We start from the raw sequence: 15,411 nt of genomic DNA, 5'->3' as shown, positions 1-15,411 counted from the left end.
CACATTGTTCCCCCGGTGCATAAAGCATCCATTGGGAAGAGTGGGTACAAACTTAGAAAAACATAGAAATTAGGTCCATAGGTAAGGGAACTTATATGTCTGAGAAAACTCATAACTCTTCATTCCTGGCTTAAATGCCTGTGTTCTTATTAAGAGAACAGTCTCCTCTTCTGCGCTTTCCTCGCTTCACTGGACAAAGAGCAATGTTAGACTCTTTTAGCTAAAAGCTGCCTTAAAATATAGGTGTCTCAGATCTGCTCCCTTGTTTAGAAACTAGGGCAACAAGGCACTCTTTCTGAGAAACAGGAAAGATAAAGGAGCCCCTTTAGTACTAGAATGTGCAAATCTGTTGAGATTTTGCTTTTCTAAAGTTTTGAAGGATTTTTCTCCCATGGAGATAGAGATCACATTAAAGCCAATGAAGACAAGTCCTTAAGGGGTTTCTTCTCTCTCAACCTACTGATGGCACTACAGAGCAAAAGAATCTTCCTCCAGTCAGCTCTTCATCCACAGACTCTCCTTGTCTCCGATCAGCTCAGTTCCTATCAGTTTCTCAACTCTGGGTGTACCTGAGCTCCACAGTTTTTTACATCCTTCTTTCTGATTTCCAGAATCTTAATTTCTGGAAACAGCTTTTCTTGTTCACTTTCTTTAATCTCTTTCCCCTGCCCTCAGCTTCTTCAATCACTAACTCTAGATCTGGACTTCTAACCTTGTTTCTGAAGCCTCCAATCAGGGCTTGCTCATGAATAGTGACCCTTCTTTAATTTAGGCTAAGAAATCCCAGTCCATGCTTCTTTTAGATATAATATCAATATTATAAACACGATAGTCTCGTTTTCCCAAAACAGTTCCTTGATGTAATTTCCTAGTAATAAACTCCAAAGACTTAAAAGCAGTCATATTCAGATGAGTTGCTGGGGAGAATTCATTATAACCATCTCTATCATCAGTCAATACCTCTCCTGTGAGATGTTCTGTCTCAGAACTTTTATCTGAGGGACTGTTTCTTGCTCAGGCTCTCCCGGCACAGCCTGTACTTTTCCTTGACCTGCTTTTCCCTGTGTTTCTTGCAAAAAGTCCTTTTCTGCTTCTTTTATCAAATAAAATGTCCATTTAAGAAAGGAACATATACTATATAATAAGATCATAGATTTCAGAACTAGGAGAGACCTTGAGGTCAGCTCATCTATGTCATCTCATTTGATAGATAAGAAAGTCGAGGCAGAAAAAGGGATAACTGCCCAAGCTCTAAATTTACATTATATTCACTATACCACTTGGCTTTTAAGGAATATTCTAAGAATCTTTGTTTCAACACCTTCCTGGCTGATGCTTACTCCTTTACTCAATACATCAAGTGCCTTCTTATCAGACTATTTCAAGGATGCCTGATTCCACGAGTATACAGTGTTCTATCCAGTGGCCCTTTATATTTTAGTAGATGTTCTTCAAGAGTTTCTATTTTCAAAAAAGACATCATGCTGTGAGTGGTCTAGTGATGAACATCTCTGTCCATAGTTAGACTAGTCACCAAATAACAATCGTACAATTCAGTTACTGGGGTCACTTCTTGAAACCTTGACAGCTTTAGGAGAAGCTGCCAAAGATTTCACTCTGCTTGACATAATCCTTGAGACTCCAGGGTCACCTGAATGCCTTCAAAAGGCAGTAAAGTAAGGATTTAGTGGGAAGCTAGATGAATCTACCTAAAATTCTCTTTAGCTGACCCTGTCCTGTTTTAAGATTTGACAGTCCCATCAATTTTAAGCCAGTCACTGGTTTTCAGGTCCTTCAAAAGTCAGCTTAGACTCATCCTTTTACATGAAGCTTTTCCTGATTCCCTCAGCTGTTTATACTCTCCTATCAAAACTGCTTCCTATTGATTCTGTATATGTCTATATTTGCACTACTATTACCTCTGTTCGGCTATAACTTATTTGAGGGCAGATACTTTCACTTTTTTCTGTGTATTCTCAGTGCTTCACACACAGTAGGTACTTAATAAATGCTGCTCAATTAATTATTTGCATTAATTGCAATTTGCAATTAATTATTTGCATAACCCTAGAATCTGAGTTAATCGATCTTAGAGTTGTATGTGGACTTAGTAAAACCTCAGTTCAAATTTTGCCCTGTGACTCATAGCCCTTAATTCATTGACAGAATTGTTGTGAGGATGAAATAGGATTGTTAATTATAGTTGATATTTACACAAAGCATTAAATCTTGCAAAAATACATTCATCGGGTCATTGAGACTCACAGTACGTCTGTGAAAAAGGTGTTGCATTGGGCATTTTACAGATCATGCTAGTGTCTTACCTCTGTGGATTATCTCCACATATGTGTGTATGTGGGTGGGTACATACAGACACATACACACAGATTTGTGGATATACAACGCAGAGATGGAGATAAAGACAGAGACAGAAAGACAGAATTAGATACAGATAGAAATAGACAGATACAAATACAGGTATAGCTGTAGACATAGAGATACAGAGATAGAAACAAAGACAGAGACAGCTATGTAGCACCGTAGTATCAAGAAAACTCATTATGAATTCAAAGCTAGCCTCAGATGCTTATTGGCTGTGTGACCCTGAGCAAGTCCCAATGCTATTTGCCTAAGTTCCTTATGTATAAAAATGTGCTGGAGAAGGAAATGGCAAAGCACTCTAGTATCTTTATCAAGAAAACTCCAAATGTTGTCATAGAGAAGCAGAGAACTGCAAAATGACTGACTGGAGACAAATATAGGTACAGATACGGTCCTCGACATAGATATGGATATGGATACCGACGTGTTCATATCTAGATATAAATATAGGTACAGATACATATAAAGACAGAGATACATATATAGACATGGGCATAGACATATAGACATATATATATATATATACAGGCATAGATATAAATAGAGAAATAGACCAAAATATAATCAGATAGAGATATAGAAAGATACAAATACACATACTGGTATAGATATGGACATATAGAGAGATATAGATATAGACATAGATTCATATATAAACATAGATACATAGAGTTAGACAGATACTGATCCATATGTAGACATGGATATAAATACAGACATAGATATAGAAAGATACAGATTTGGGCATAGATAGAGATGTAGACCTAGATATAATCAGAGATATAAGTATAGATACAAATGCAGATACTGATATAGATATGGACATATAGACAGATATAGATTTTGACATAGATACATATATATAGATAAATATACATATAGACATAGAGATATAAATGTAGACATATATATAAACATAGATACATGTATAAACATAAATGTAGATAGATACTGATACAGATATAGATGTGGATGTAAATATAGACATTTAGATATAAAAAGATACAGATACAGGTATAGATATAGATATAGACAGAGATATAGACCTAGATATAATCAGGTAGAGATTTGACATAGATACAAATGCAGATACTGATGTATAGACAGAGAAAGATATAGACCTGGAAAAAAAAAACTTATGTATATATGTATATATACATACAATATATATAGACCAGGGATAGATGCATAGACATAGATATCTACAAACACAGATATAGATAAAGATAGATACAGACACAGACACAGCCCTAAGTGTACATAGATACAACCACAGGCATTGATATAGGTTCATCTTGTCTGCACATCGTTCTTTGCAGGTTTAGACCATGAAGTCCTCAAGCTCACAATTCTTTTGCCTTCCTTTGTATTTTCAGGGTTAAGCACAGTATCTGGTACATCGGAGGCACTTAAATGTTTGTTAACTGGAAGATCCAAATATTTAAGTAACTTACCTATGGACACAAAACTAATAAGTGTTTGGAGTTGGGATTCCAACCCAATTCTCTGCCAGAGTCAAAGTCAGCTTCCCATTCATGACTTGGAGCCTACTAGGAGCCTTGGTTTTTTCCTATTGTCTAAGATGACAGCTGCAAAGCACACATAAGCCCTAAGGGTAATGTGAATGCCAGTTACTGGTGTTATTTTCTGAGTGTTAGTCTTGTACTTTCACCTTTCTAAGCCTCAATTTTCTCCTCTGAGAAATGAAAACTGTGGTCAAGAGTTATCTACCTCACACGATTGTGGTAAGGATTGAAAAAGATAATATATATAAAATTGTAAAGCTTAAAGCACTATAGATTGTCTGGCATTCGTAATAATGGTTCATGATTCTTATCCATGCTAATTTGTACTTGTTTTGGCTGGATAATCATATAAAGTATATTAATGTTTATATCAATAATATTTTGAAGATATTTAATTATAATTAAATACAATCTACTTGAGGCCAGGAATTGTAGCATATTTCCCTTCTAGCCCCTCTGGGTCCCAGCCTACTCAAAAGAAATAAGAGTAGAGTGTTGATAGACTGGTTTTAAAAACATATCCATAACTCATATTTCTCCTGTGCCAAAAAGTCCATGAGAAAACATCTAATAACTATTGTAAGCTTAAATTGTCCTGCTTGGGGGAAATGGTTCCCAAAGCTTTACAGATGTTCTCCATTAATCATGTTTCTATGAGGGAGAAAAGGTAGTTCGTTCCAATGAGGAGCTGGCCATTCACTAAAACAGGGTTTAGCTCCATCTGGGAGAAGTAGGGTTGCACATGGTGTTCTCCTACATGGGAAAAAAAAAAAAAAAACATATCAACCAAAATTATATTTGACCACAATGTCATTCACACTTTAAATTGTGTAATGATCTATGTCATGGCTATAGTCTTAATATTTGCATTTTCACATCGCCTTGCTTTGTTTTCAAGAGAGTCATCCAATATTAAATGGCTGACTAATTGCCCAAGAGAGAAATAACAAGGGCAAGATTACACAGGCAAGACCCACGATTTCCCCAAACTGGGATTGGACAAGCAATATCCAGCCAGCGGATGTTCCAGATGAAGATTCAGAAGAGACATTCATTAGAGTGCTGAGTAACCCAGATAGAGCAGGAAACTGAGCAGATCCTAAATGAAGTGAATCAAGTACAAACAAGCTAAGCTAAGGAAGGCTTTGGAGACATCCAGTGCCCAGAGGAGAAAGACAATGGGAACGAACTTGGGAGACTGCTGATTGAATTCTATTAGTGGACCTAAATAGATGTCCCATAAGTCTTAGTTAAGTTTTTGAAGCTGTTAAAACTGAATATCCTATAAAATATTATAAATCTGGGAAGCATTTACACACATTATCTTTTTTGAGCCTCAGAATAACTTTATATGCTAGGTGCTGAAGATTTTATTATACCCACTTTAGTGAGAAGATAATTGAGACTCCGAGAGAATAAGGGATTTGCTCTTGCTTGCAGAGATAGTAAGCTTCCCTGTTTGCACCCAGGTCCTCTTGACTTCTGTGTTAAGAATCATTGTTCTGCCATGTAAACGGCCCTGCTTATGACTTACTGGGATTAGTAGTTTATGCATTGAAACCAGTCTGGACAGAAATGTAAAGGGGATGAAGAAATACACAGAGAAGTATTCCAGAAGCCAGATTGGGATCAGAAGGAGGAAGGCAGGAATACAATAAGTCAGGGGCAACACTCAAGATTTCTTCTAGAGGGACAAACTGTGTAGACGTAAGCTGCTTATCAAGTGGCACCTTTTACCTGGCCAAGATGAGAATGTAGTTTATGAAAACCCATCCAGTCTTAAATGTTGTTGCTGTTCAATCAAGTCTGACTTTTTGTGAATCTCATGGACCATATGGGATTTTCTTGGGAAAGATATTGACTGGTTTGCTGTTTCCTTCTCCAAAGGATTAAAGCAAAGATTACATATCTTGCCCAGAATCATATAGCTAATGTTTCTAAAGTTGGATTTGAACTCAGTTCTTCATGACTCTAAGCAAAGTATTCTATCCACTGAGCTACCTAACTGCCTCTTATCTAGAGAATTAATGAAAATTAGCCTAAAGTGCTCATCAGTAAAATGAGGGGTTTGGATTAAATAATCTCTAAGGTCCTTTCTAGACCTAAATCTTAAAATCTATGATTTTATGATAAAAAGGGGAGGGAAGGGGGAGAAACATTTTTATCCAACTCCCAATCTGTTAGGAGCCAGCACTCTTCAAGCCTAATTACAGAACACTAAAGCACATAGAAGAATCCCCAAATTACTCAAATGCTGTTTCATGGACAGCATCAAGGAAAGACTCCTAGCTTAGTACATGTGCATATCTATCGAAAATGACTCCTATGTAGCAGAATTAAAATCCTTTAAAATAATGCCCAAAATAGGACATACAATCATTCCTGAAAATCCACATGAAGAGAGAACTGAGACTGAATGTAAATCAACACATGCTAAGTTCATTTTTTTCTTTTTCTTCCATTTTTTTCCTCTCATGATTTTTCCCTTTCGTTCAGATTTTTCTCTCCCAACATGATTCATAAGGAAATATGTTTTCAAAAATGACTATATATGTATAACCAAAAAATGTTGCTTTTTCATGTAACTGGGGAAAATTTTTTTTTTAATTTTTAAAAAGGGATTCAGAGGGATGTTCAATATCCATGGCTAAGCAGCATCTACATAGTAAAAAGAATGAACAAATGATTGAATGAAAAAAGCATTTATTATTTACAAGATATAAGGTATTGTGATAAACTCTGGACATTCAAATACAAGCAATGAAGACAGTGCCATCTCTGAAGAAGCTTACATTCTAATAGGGAAAGAAAACCTATTAAAGGGAAAATGGCAAAGGAGAAGAGTATATCTGTGAACGCATGGTTTAGAAATGACCCAGAAAGTGGCAGGGTAACTATTTCTTGGAGAGATAAATAGTACCTATGTGACAGTAGACGTAACAGTAGATTGAGTATCTGACTTGAAATTAGGAAGACCTAAGTGCAAATCCAATCACAAACTGGCTATGTATACCTAAGCAATTCACTTAAGCCCTACCTGCCTGTTTCTTCATCTTTAAAAGAAAATTCTTAAGAAAAATTAGGTTAATGTTTATAAAGTGTTTTTTAAATCTTAAAACACTATATAAAACCTAGTTATTTTTACTGTACTTATTATCAAGATAAAGCAAATAGTCGTCTATCAGATTCTAGAGTCCCAGAAAAACAGAAACCAGTTTCTAATGGGAGGGGAACAAGAAGGGGAACAAGAGTACAAGCAGTATGACTTGGAAGTATGAAAATGATGACAATACTCAAATGAACATTACAGGTCTAGTAATGTGCCAATTAAATCATCAAATGGAACAGTATAGAACTAGACAAAAGCCTCCCAAAGTCCATTTGGAGGAAACCACGGATTAAAAATACCAAGAGAATAATAAAAAAAGTAATGAAGAAGCTTGAGGTTGTCAAATCTCAAATTCTATGTCAAAACAATAATTATCAAATTTATCTACTACTGGACAAAAAATGAAAAGTAAATCAACAAATTTGAATGGAAAAGAAAGCCCTATAAATAGATGGGGTTTGAGAAAATGGGGGAAAGTGCTAGATTTGAAGTCAAGAAAAACTGGGGTTCGAATCCCACTCCAACATTTACTAGCCGTGTGACCATGGAAAAGTCATTTCTTCTTTGCCAAGTCTCAATTTCTCACATCCACCTCCTGAGTTTATTGTGATTACCAAAGGAAATGAAGCATGGAAAGGGCTTTCTAAGACAAACTGCCATATAAATGACAATTTATTCTTTTGTGTCTTTGTGTGTTTATTGTGTCATTAACTGATGTTACCTATAAAGCAACAGATGGATGGTTCAAGTCTTACTTCTGATTCATCTTGGCTGTATGTCACTGAAGTTCTCAGAGCCCAAGGCAACACTCTGAGATGTAAAGTGGCAGAGCAGGTGCCAACCTGCATTGGTGGAAGGAGTTTCCTCACACGGGAAGTCTTTATATGAATGAAATCATGAATACAGTTTATCCTGATCATTATTATTATTGGAAAAGGAATTCCTTTTATATTCTTTATCGTTTTAATTTATGGAATAAAACAAGCATTTCTATAACAGTATTTTTTCAAAGACAATTGCTGATGAAATTGCAAATCTACTATATATAATTTGCTATTCTTTTTAATTGCACAATAAATTTATCATGGACATTTCTTTTTTTTTTTTCTTTCCCTATTCACCCTCAGAGATAGCTACCATTAGACAAGTTGGTATAGATATGTAAACTTATTCTAAATATACTTCTATTGATCAGTTCCTTCTCTGGATATAGATACCATCTTTCTTCATATATCTTTAATAGTTAATTTATATATTTATGATAGACAAAATGATTTATTTGCTCAAAATTATTCTTAAAACAATATTGCTTTTACTGTATACAATGTTCTCTGGATTCTGCTCATTTTGCTCTTCATTATTTCTTGCACTGTTTTTCCATGTTTTTCTAAGATCAGTAAGCGCATCATTTCTTATAGCATAGTAGTCATTCCAACACAATTGTATGTCACAACTTGTTCGGTTGATGGGCATCCCTTCAATTAATAGTTCTTTGCTACCTCAAAGAGAGCTGCTATAAAACATGTCTGTTCTTTTTTTTTCTCCACTAGTGGTAATATTCAGTAAATCATATAGGCAGTTTAATAACTCTTTTGAGCATAATTCCAGATTGCTCTCCTAAATGGTTAAGTCAACTATCTGGTTCTAGCTAAGAAATAGAAAGGTAGGTCAATGGAACAGAAATTTTTTACTTACCAAGTGTTGCTAGAAAGACTGGAAATTAGCATAAACTTCTGGTTTAGTATAAATCAGGATTCGATCAGCAAGTTGCACTATGTACTAAAAGCTGTTACTACCTCAGGCTATACAAGGAATAGTTTCCAAAACGGTTCCACACCAATCTAGCCAGATCAGACCATATTTGGTTGAATTAAAGGGGTCACATTTGGTGGCAGAATATAGACAAGCAAGAGCAAGTCCAGAAAATGTGACTGGGATAGTGAGGGCACAGGCAGATCATTTGAAGAACCTGAGAATGGTTAGTTGAGAGAAGGAATAACTGAGGGAAGAGACATGATAGCTATCTGCAAGTAATTACAGGATTGGCATTTAAAAGAGTAATTAATTAGACTTATTCTGCTTATTTTGGGGAGGACAAAATCAAGTGAAATGGGTTGGTAGTTGAAAAGAAGCAAAGAAGGGGGGAAGGAGGAGGTGGAAAACAAGGAGGGGAAGAGAGGAGGAGGAAGAAGAGGAGGAAAAAGAGGTAGAGGAGGAGAAGGAGGAAAAGGTAGAAGACTAGAAGGAAGAAGAAAAAGAAAAAGATTGCTTTGAAATACTCAAACATTGTGCATAAAATTCATAAAATTCAAATGATTATGTAATTGGATATTGGTAACCACCAAAGGTTCCTTTGATAGAGGATATTTCAAATAATGAAGGAGAATTAAATCCAAAAGCAACTCCATTGTACCCTAACATTCCAGTTATATGGGAGAACTGAGTCCATTAGTAGGGGGACTATAATAGCCAGCCTAAATCATATAAGACCTTAGAGTTACCTTTAAAATCTACTAACAATTAACAATCTAGAAATTTAGAAACTCGTAATGTCAGAACTGTGGGGTCAGTGATTAGACTTATATGGCAATGCACTAGGTAAAACAGGAGAGGTATTATTCATATGACTAGATTTAACTCAAAAAGATATAAATTATGTGTAAATTAAATGTGTACTTTTAATTTTGTTTTATTCCATTTATTGTAGCTGTTGAAATATGTGTGGTTTTACTGTTTATCAAATGGTGATATATATATAATATGTATATATGCGTGTGTGAATATATATATACCATATTATACTGAATTTGCACATATGGAATTACTTTATGCAAGTTATACATTTGATTGTTTGTGTGTTACATTCTGTACCTACACTGATCATGGATAAGAATGTTTACTTTTGCCATTATACAAAGAGAGAGATTTTTATGAATAAGAATGTTTCCTTTTCACATCAGATGTGTATATATCTGGGTTTTCCAACTAACTTTCCACTTTCTATCCTTAGCTTTACTTGTTTTGAACTCCATGAAAAATGATGGCCCCTTCCATTGTCCCCCTAACTTCCCTTTCCAGCTTCCTTTTGTGTGTTGTCTTCTTCCATTATAATGATTGTAAACTCCTACAAAATAGTCAATAACTATAGCAATCTAAATGTTTGACAAACCCAAAGATCCCAACTTTCGGGATAAGAATTCCCAACACTGCTGGGAAAACTGGAAATTAGTATGGTAGAAATTAGGCATGGACCCACACTTAACAACATACACCAAGATAAGATCAAAATGGGTTCATGATTTAGGCATAAAGAACAATATTATAAATAAATTAGAGGAACATAGGATAGTTTACCTCTCAGACTTGTGGAAGAGGAAGGAATTTGTGACCAAAGAAGAATTAGAGATCACTATTGACCACAAAATAGAGAATTTTGATTATATCAAATTAAAAAGCTTTTATACAAACAAAACTAATGCAAACAAGATCAGAAGAGAAGCAATAAACTAGGAAAACACTTTTATAGTTAAAGGTTCTGATAAAGGCCTCATTTCCAAAATATATAGAGAATTAACTCTAATGTATAAGAAATCAAGGCATTCTCCAATTGATAAATGGTCAAAGGATATGAACAATTTTCAGATGATGAAATTGAAACTATTTGCAGTCACATGAAAAGGTGTTCCAAATCACTATTGATCAGAGAAATGCAAACTAAGACAACTCTGAGATACCACTACACACCTGTCAGATTGGCTAAGATGACAGGAAAAGATAGTGACTAATGTTGGAGGGAATGTGGGAAAATGGACACTGATATATTGTTGGTGGAGTTACGAATGGATCCAGCCATTCTGGAGAGCAATCTGGAATTATGCTCAAAAAGTTATCAAACTGTGCATACCCTTTGATCCAGCAGTGCTACTACTGGGCTTATACCCCAAAGAGATACTAAAGAAGGGAAAGGGACCTGTAGGTGCCAAAATATTTGTGGCAGTCCTGTTTAGTGGCTAGAAACTGGAAAATGAATGGATGCCCATCAATTGGAGAATGGTTGGGTAAATTGTGGTATATGAACATTATGGAATATTATTGTTCTGTAAGAAATGACCAGCAGGAGGAATACAGAGAGGCTTGGAGAGACTTACATGAACTGATGCTAAGTGGAATGAGCAGAATCAGGAGATCATTATACATTTAGATAATAATACTGTATGAAGATATATTCTGATGGAAGTGGATTTCTTTGACAGAGAGGATCCAATTCAGTTTCAATTGATTAGTGATGGACCAAAGCAGCTACACCCAGAAAAGGAACACTGGGAAATGAATGTGGACTACTTGCATTTTTGTTTTTCTTCCCAGGTTATTTTTACCTTCTTAATCCATTTTTTCTTGTGCAACAAGAGAACTATATAAATATGTACACATACATTGTATTTAAGATATACTTTAACATGTTTTACATATATGAGACTGCCTGCCATCTAGGAGAAGGGGTGGAGGGAGGAAAAGGAAAATTTGGAACAGAAGTGATTGCAAGCGACAATATTCAAAAATTACCCATGCATATGTTCTGTCAATAAAAAGCTATAATTTAAAAAAAAAAAGATTGTAAGTCCCTAGACTTACATGAAGTGATGCTAAGTGAAATGGGCAGAACCAGGAGATCATTATACACAGTGACAATAAGACTATATGATGATCAATTCTGATGGACATGGCTCTCTTCAACGATGTAATTCAAACCAATTCCAATTGTTCAGTGATGAAGGGAGCCATCTACACCCAAAGAAAGAACTGTGGGAGCTGTGTGGAACACAACATAGCATTCTCACTTTCTCTGTTGTTGTATACTTGCATTTTAGTTTTCTTTCCCAGTTTTTTTTTTCCTTATTGATATGACTTTTCTTGTGTAACAAGATAACTGTATAAATATGTATACACATATAGGATTTAACATATATTTTAACTCATTTAACATGTATTGGACTACCTGTCATCAAGGAGAGGGGATGGGGGGAAGGAGTGGTTAATTTGGAATCGAAAGCTTTGCAAGAGTCAATGTTGAAAAATCACCATGCATTTTTTTGTAAATAAAAAGCTTTAATAAAAAATAATTTTAAAAGACATTGTAAGCCCCTTGAGAGTAAAAAGTGTCTTTTTTTCTCATTTGTACCCCCATTGCTTAGCACAGTGTCAGTAATACGTGCTTCATTAAGTGAATCAAAATAAATATTATATATATATATGTATATATATATATATACACACATATATATTAAAATAATCTAATGGAAGTGTTTTTTACCTAAAATCCATGAAATTTCAGTATAATTGGTTTCCTTTGTAATTCTTATAGTTGATTTTTTTTTTTTTTTTGCATTTAAAGATATTTATTCAGAAAAAGGTCAATAGGCTCTAGCAGGATGCCCAAAGAGTCCATCTTGGAAAAGAATTCAGTAAATGTTTGATTGCATTTTTTGGTTGGTATTGTATGTTGTTTATTTGTTTCAATATTCTCTAGGCCAAGAATGAAAGGCCAATATGCAGGAAAGCATATTTAACTGATTTCGAGTAAAGTCAACACCATTTTGCCAAAGTCACGTGATTAGACCTCAGGGAACATGGCAAGTTCTTTATCAAGATAAAGTTTGCCTGAGGTGTATCCAAGAACTCTAATTTCTGGTAGATTGAATGCATTAATAAGTCATACTCCCCAATTCAAGGATTTTTAACCAGAAGGCCATGAACTTTTGTTGTCATTATTTTGTTAAGAGGATAACTATAATTGGTTCCTTTGTGATCCTATGTATTTGATTAAAACATGATTCTGAAATGGGATCCACTGGCTTCATCTGCTTCATTCTACTAAGGAAGTCCAGGATTCCCCCTCACACACACACACACACACACACACACACACACACACACACACAAGGTGAAGATTTAATATAAAATATATTGCCTATGTAAAAATATTTGACTTCTTGTTGTCATATGCTTTACACAGGCTCTGCCATCTTGATTTCAGGTATGCAAATATTCACTGGGGAGAGAATGTGGTGAATGGGGCTTTTTGTTACGTGGACATTTTGATTGCTAAAAGGAACAGAAAAATAAACTTTCTGTGGGGAACATAAAATCAGCTTGAGGAAAAACAACCCCCCTCCCTTTGATAAAAAATCCTCTGAGGGGAGGTGTAGATTCTCCAAGAGAACCAGAGAAAGAACAGTTTGGCTCAGAGCCGAGACTGGAGGTGGAGATGGCTGCAAGGCACTATTGTCTGTCAGCTTGTTTACATAGGACTGTTTTCATGGTTTTGAAGGCTAGAGCAGGAAAATTATAAATCACAGAGCTGCTTATATGGGAAAATATGCTTGTCATTTGTACCAACCAGATAGAGCTCAGGATTCATTTGTTTATTTGTTTGGTTAGTTGGTTGCTGATTTTTATTCCTTTGTTTGTTTGTTTTAAATTACCTTGAATTAAAGTTGTGTAACTATTCACAGGGAGGCCCTGAATGGAAAAGTTAGAAGCCAGATGAAGTTAAAAGATGAGAAGCCAGTGATCGGAAGAACATGAAGACATAGCAGTCACTTGGCTGAGCTGATGGTGTCTACTGTCCCCTGCTGTTTGTATTAAACAGAGTAGAAATATAGGAGGATGGCAGCTGCTTCGGAATGCCCTCAAGGGAGGATGTCAGGATTGGAAAGTTCAGAACCCTCTTTACCAAAAAGCTTCCATCTATCCCCTGTGAAAGGTGAAATCCCTTTCACTGCTTCCCCCTTTCTTGCTTGAGAGGGAGAAAACTCTTCAAAGACCTTATATTATTATACTTCAAAGTATGTGTGTAAATAAGAAAAACTCTTTTGCTTTCTCTTTTTATTTTATAATATATTATTTTTATTATATTATATTATATATTATAATTAATATATATTATATAATTAATATATATCATATATTAATATAATGTCAACATATTATATTATTTTATATTATATATAAATATTTTATAATATATTAATTAATTCTAGTATCATTGTGATTGCTTTGTGTAAATGGAAACTGAGGAATTGTGTAGTTTTCAGGCCTAATATGAAGTACAAGCCTAGCATTTACATTGTATTTTAATATTTGAAAGGTGCTTTATATAGCCTATCTCATTTTGATCCTCTCAACACCCTGTGAGGTAGATGCTATTAATATTCCCATTTTACAAATGAAGAAACTGAGGGTGAAAGAGATAAGTGACTTGTCCAGAATTACACACTTGCTAAAGGGAATTCCCTATCACTGAAACAATTTTACACTGCTTGAATTCACCGCTAAATGGGCAAACTGGAAAACACTGCTGTTTTACTCAAAGAATGTAATGTAACTGCTTGCCTGGACAGTTGGGAGAACCAGAAACGGAGTAAACAGTTCCCTAAAGAAACTAAGAATATTAAAGTCTACAGTTCAGTATTGTAGATTATCCCAAATACACAGGTTTCCTTAATTGTGAATCTTTCTTCTAGGTTTCTATGAAGCTGTGTCGGTTCTCCTTCACATTGACTCCTTACATTGGCAAGAAATTGTGATCTAGATATATGGATGGATTGTGAGACTTCGGTTATTCTTGCTTTTGCTTCCTATTGAGCAAATATAATTCTGTGATGATTCTTCTTTTGCTTTCTCTTTTAATAAATATTTTATAATTTATTAATTAATGAGAGTAGCATTGTGATTGCTTTGTGTAAATGGAAAGGACACTGGTTGGGGGGCTCAAAAACAAATGGCAAGTAGTAGAAGTGTATCCCTTTTTACCAAAATTACTCCTCAGACTCTAAGAATTGAATTGCATCACTGTAGAATGTTTGATGCTTTATGCCCATGTTCAGCCTGAGAAAATGAGCCGCCAGTATGACAGTAAATTGAAGATGAATGATTCATCCAAGAGAAAAAGGAGGTAAAAGTATCATGCCAGATGCCACGCTTGTGGGCAACACTTCTAGCTTTTGCAGGCCACATTCTGGCTAAATATATACATGTCACTCCCATTATAACAGAAGCTTCTTAGATGCAGGGGCTTTATTGATCTTTGAATCCCTATCACCTCGAACAGTTTATCCTACAATAGGATACGTAGTAAATTTGTATTGACTGATTGCAATAAAAATCCAAAAGTATAATGGACTGCTCGGGAGACAGTAGAGTCTCTCTTGTTAAAGATCAACAAACAGAGGCTGGCGAAACACTTGTCACTGACATTGTAGATGGGATTCTTGTGCAGGTACAGTTTAAATTAGATGGCTTCTGAGCTATCTTTCAATTAAGCCTCAGTGATTCCCAAAAAAGATAATGCAGTAGAGGAGAACAAAGGCAAATAGTCCTAGAAATGTAAGTCTT

At 35.2% G+C, this 15,411-nt stretch overlaps 1 long non-coding RNA gene across 1 annotated transcript in view; it reads right to left on the bottom strand.

Annotated features, from left to right (window-relative positions):
• Positions 1–4,354: 4,354 nt before the first annotated feature.
• LOC127537797 (uncharacterized) overlaps positions 4,355–15,411 on the bottom strand; it is a 78,810-nt gene continuing 67,753 nt past the window's right edge. Inside the window, exon 3 of the long non-coding RNA XR_007947609.1 lies at positions 4,355–4,661. This is a non-coding gene — a long non-coding RNA (uncharacterized LOC127537797). The remainder of the gene's footprint in view (positions 4,662–15,411) is intronic.

Source organism: Antechinus flavipes, chromosome 5, assembly GCF_016432865.1.
Source record: "Antechinus flavipes isolate AdamAnt ecotype Samford, QLD, Australia chromosome 5, AdamAnt_v2, whole genome shotgun sequence".
Lineage (NCBI taxonomy): Eukaryota > Metazoa > Chordata > Mammalia > Dasyuromorphia > Dasyuridae > Antechinus > Antechinus flavipes.
This window is presented reverse-complemented; position numbering and strand designations above follow the sequence as displayed.